The 5,134-nt window shown below is 45.7% G+C and overlaps 1 pseudogene; it reads left to right on the top strand.

The window, feature by feature from the left end:
* The first annotated feature begins 1,045 nt into the window (after positions 1 to 1,045).
* Positions 1,046 to 1,161, top strand: LOC149456678 (U2 spliceosomal RNA; annotated as a pseudogene).
* Positions 1,162 to 5,134: the final 3,973 nt, after the last annotated feature.

The following is a 5,134-nucleotide window of genomic DNA, read 5'->3' as shown; positions in this document are numbered from 1 at the left end:
CAGTCTCGTTAAATTTCTCTTTGTATGTCATGGCCTTAGAGAAATTAGAGGATCTTTATATTTTATTACAGACATGTGTTGTACATTCATCTAAATTGAATAATAATGAACTTGAAGTGCTTGAAGAAAACAGAACCTACATGAACAGTATTGACTATGAACTTTTTGAATTTCAAACAAGTTTTCATTTAAGGCACCAGGCTATGTGGTAGTATAATAAAATAAGTATAATATCACAAGGCAAAATAAATGGCAATGCACAGAAATTAATGAGCAGGTAAAGGAGTTTGTTTGAATGCAAGATACTAACTGAAGTGAATACTAGGCTAATGCTAATATGGTAGTTAATCTAGATCATCATGGTACTCAGCAAAATAGCCCAGTATCAGCAGCACAGTGCAGCATAGTGAACTGTATAAACAAATGAACAACATGAACAGTAAGGAAAATTCTCACAGTATCCATCTGCAACAAGTAGTCAAAAGGTGTCCCAGAGCGCACTCTGTGTATATCCCTCTGAATGTAAGTATGTTTCCTGAAAGGAATACCTCTGGGGGGGAAGTTGTACAGTATCTGACTCTTGATTTGTAAACTTCAACTGGCTAATGGTAGGGCCTGATCTGTACAGCGGTGCACTTAATTACCGTCCCTTTCAATCTGCATGCAGCAGTTGGTTTTTGGGGCTGCTAAGCAAACAGGAAGTCTCCTATTGTACTACAGTGCTAACAATGGCTAAGTAAGCACGGCCACAACCACTCACCAGTACTGGTGCCCCTTTGTTTCTGGTTCTCAGGTACCTGATCCTTGGTGGCTCAGTCCTCAGCAACTCATCCCCCAGCCCTCCAGTTCTCAGTGGCTTGTTTCCAGCACTCTGGACCCCAATGGCTGCTTCTGGTCTCCGCACGCTAGTAACAGGTCTCTCTAACTCTGATCAGTGCACAACAAGGACCCCACTCCAACTCTCAAAGCCCAGGAAAACTTGTTTCCTACACCTCTGTTTGCAGAGATTTGTAGTGTTGAAGTTTGCAGTCCCATCCACCTTCCCATCACTTCTCGGCCTTTTGGCTAAGATCAAGTGTAGTATCTGTTCTTATCAGTGTCCAGTGGGGGTGCTCCCGGCCATTCTAGCTTTGCGGGGATGGCTGTTGTATAGTACCCTCACTGGTATGATGGGGGTCTGGAAGGCTGGTACCGGGGGGACAGAAAGCGTGGTGCCCACGAGTAGAAGCTGGGGCCCGTGAGTAATTCCCCCGAGAAGCCCGGAAGGACCCAGTACCTCCTGATTTGGACGGATCTACCTTGTCTGGCCAGGGGTCGGGAAGGCAGAAAGTCCGCAAACCAGTGCCCCCTGAGTAGACGCCCTCAGGGGTGCCACTAGTAACACCTGGGTGTGGGACCCCACAGTGTGAAGATGGCACAAGGTCACTGTGTTTTCACTCTTTTTGCACAAGCGCCCTTAGGACCAGGCCTTTTGGCTAGGACCAGGGCAATTTTTGCTACAGGCCTCAGGGCCTGGTCTGTGCACAATTTGGCACGGCCACTTTTTTTTATTTTCTATTTATTTAATTTATTATCACTCCCACGTTTTGTCACTTTTTCTTACTTTTGTGTGTGTTTTACACAGGATGGAGGGTGTGGGTCCTCGGGCCTGCCCTGAAGTCTAGGGGGAGGATGTGTGGCCTTTTGGTTCCTTCCTCCCCTGATCCCTAGGGGGTTTTCTCTTCGGGAGAACCCCCTGACCAAGTACTGGGTGTCTGGCTTCGGCTGGACACAAGGAACGGTGGTCCACCAGGCCTTTTGGCCAGGAGGACCAAATGGGAACCTTGTCCCTGTCAGGAGCTTCATGCCCCGGGGGATCAGGGCAGTGGTCCATCCCCTTTAGGGGTAGGACAAAAGCACACCCCTAAGTGCACTTTTTCGTGTGGTGTTTTGCACTTGCACTTTTTTTGTGAACACTTACGGGTTTTTTCGTTATAGTTGCACGTTTGCGGACTTTAAAAAAAAAAAATCCACCTCCCCAGTGCAGCGCTCCCTCCTGACAACCCTTCCCAGGTTTTCATGCGGTCACATCATCATTCAGTCCTTCTTAACCCCTGGCGGTTATTACTGCTGCTATAGACACTCCGGATGGAAGGGGGAAGAGCAGCCAGCAGAAGCCCACAGCTGCGCCACTCTCACAGGAGTCCCAGCACTCCTCTAACCCAGTGTTTTTCAACCTTTTTTGTGCAAAGGCACACTTTTTTCATGAAAAAAATCACGAGGCACACCACCATTAGAAAATGTTAAAAAAATGTATTGAAAAACTTTTTGACTTGAGGGCCGCAATGGGTTCATATATTGGACCCGGGGGCCGGACCAAGAGTAGATGAATGATGTGTATGTGTCATCCATAGTAAGTATAGTAATATTCCCCCATAGTAAGCATAGTAATTAATCCCCCATATAGTAATTCATCCCCCATAGTAATTCATCCCCCATATAGTAATTCATCCCCCATAGTAATTCATCCCCCATAGTAATTAATCCCCCATATAGTAATTCACCCCCCATAGTAATTCATCCCCCATATAGTAATTCATCCTCCATAGTAATTCATCCCCCATATAGTAATTCATCCCCCATAGTAATTCATCCCCCATAGTAATTAATCCCCCATATAGTAATTCATCCCCCATAGTAATTAATCCCCCATATAGTAATTCATCCCCCATAGTAATTTATCCCCCATATAGTAATTCATCCCCCATAGTAATTCATCCCCCATATAGTAATTCATCCCCCATAGTAATTCATCCCCCATATAGTAATTAATCCCCCATAGTAATTCATCCCCCATATAGTAATTCATCCCCCATAGTAATTCATCCCCCATAGTAATTCACCCCCCATATAATAATTCATCCCCCCTATAGTAATTCATCCCCCATATAGTAATTCATCCCCCATAGTAATTCACCCCCCATATAGTAATTCATCCCCCCTATAGTAATTCATCCCCCATATAGTAATTCATCCCCCCTATAGTAATTAATCCCCCATATAGTATATCATCCCCCATAGTAATTCATCTCCCCTATAGTAATTCATCCCCCATATAGTAATTCATCCCCCATATAGTAATTCATCCCCCATATTAATTCATCCCCCACATTAAGTCCCCAAGCCCCCCCTGTGTCAATTCACTTACCTTTGCTCCGCGCGTTCCTCTCGCCGTTCCGGTGTAGCATGAAAATCTGTCTCCTATGAGGATCTGTCCCCCTCGACGTATCTGCGCATGTGCCAGTTTCAGGCATTAGCAGCCGATCGGCGATCTCCGGCACATGCGCAGATACGTCGAGGGGGACAGATCATCCTGACAGTATCACGCTGCGCGGGCCGGATTAAATGGTCCGCCGGGCCGTATACGGCCCGCGGGCCGTAGTTTGCCCATTGCTGTTCTAATGATTGGTCTATTTGTGAGCCGAGGCCACATGTTACGGATGAAATTGCAATTTTTCCCACGGCACACCAGACAATATCTCACGGCACACTAGTGTGCCGCAGCACAGTGGTTGAAAAACGCTGCTCTAACCAGCCGAGTACTTAGCTACACTTACAGTGGGGCAAAAAAGTATTTAGTCAGCCACCAATTGTGCAAGTTCTCCCACTTAAAAAGATGAGAGAGGCCTGTAACTGGCATCACAGGTAGACCTCAGCTATGAAAGACAAAATGAGAAAAAAAAATCCAGACAATCACATTGGCTGATTTGGAAAGAATTTATTTGCAAATTATGGTGGAAAATAAGTATTTGGTCAATATCAAAAGTTCATCTCAATACTTTGTTATATATCCTTTGTTGGCAATGACAGAGGTCAAACGTTTCCTGTAAGTCTTCACAAGGTTGGCACACACTGTTGCTGGTATGTTGGCCCATTCCTCCATGCAGATCTCCTCTAGAGCAGTGATGTTTTGGGGCTGTCACTGGGCAACACGGACTTTCAACTCCCTCCAAAGGTTTTCTATGGGGTTGAGATCTGGAGACTGGCTAGGCCACTCCAGGACCTTGAAATGCTTCTTACGAAGCCACTCCTTAGTTGCCCGGGCGGTATGTTTGGGATCATTGTCATGTTGGAAGACCCAGCCACGTTTCATCTTCAATGTCCTTGCTGATGGAAGGAGGTTTGCACTCAAAATCTCACGATACATGGCCCCATTCATTCTGTCCTGTACATGGATCAGTCGTCCTGGACCCTTTGCGGAGAAACAGCCCCAAAGCATGATGTTGCCACCCCCATGCTTCACGGTAGGTATGGTGTTCTTTGGATGCAACTCAGCATTCTCTCTCCTCCAAACACGATGAGTTGTGTTTCTACCAAACAGTTCTATTTTGGTTTTATCTGACCATATGATATTCTCCCAATCCTCTTCTGGATCATCCAAATGCTCTCTAGCAAACTTCAGATGGGCCTGGACATGTACTGGCTTAAACAGGGGGACACGTTTGGCACTGCAGGTTCTGAGTCCCTGGCGGTGCAGTGTGTTACTGATGGTAGCCTTTGTTACGTTGGTCCCAGCTCTCTGCAGGTCATTCACTAGGTCCCCCCGTGTGGTCCTGAGATTTTTGCTCACTGTTCTTGTGATCATTTTGACCCCACGGGGTGAGATCTTGCGTGGAGCCCCAGATCGAGGGAGATTATCAGTGGTCTTGTATGTCTTCCATTTTTTAATTATTGCTCCCACAGTTGATTTGTTCACACCAAGTTGCTTGCCTATTGCAGATTCAGTCTTCCCAGCCTGGTGCAGGTCTACAATTTTGTTTCTGGTGTCCTTCGACAGCTCTTTGGTCTTCACCATAGTGGAGTTTGGAGTGTGACTGTTTGAGGTTGTGGACAGGTGTCTTTTATACTGATAACAAGTTCAAACAGGTGCCATTGATACAGGTAATGAGTGCAGGACAGAGGAGCCTCTTAAAGAAGAAGGTACAGGTCTGTGAGAGCCAGAAATCTTGCTTGTTTGTAGGTGACCAAATACTTATTTTCCACCATAATTTGCAAATAAATTCTTTCCAAATCAGCCAATGTGATTGTCTGGATTTTTTTTCTCATTTTGTCTCTCATAGTTGAGGTCTACCTATGATGCCAATTACAGGCCTCT

Source organism: Staurois parvus, unplaced genomic scaffold, assembly GCF_062004578.1.
Source record: "Staurois parvus isolate SC_StPar_1 unplaced genomic scaffold, SC_StPar_1.0 ptg000351l, whole genome shotgun sequence".
Classification (NCBI taxonomy): Eukaryota; Metazoa; Chordata; class Amphibia; order Anura; family Ranidae; genus Staurois; species Staurois parvus.
Note: the sequence above shows the minus strand (reverse complement) of the source record. Positions and strands in the feature narration are given on the sequence as shown.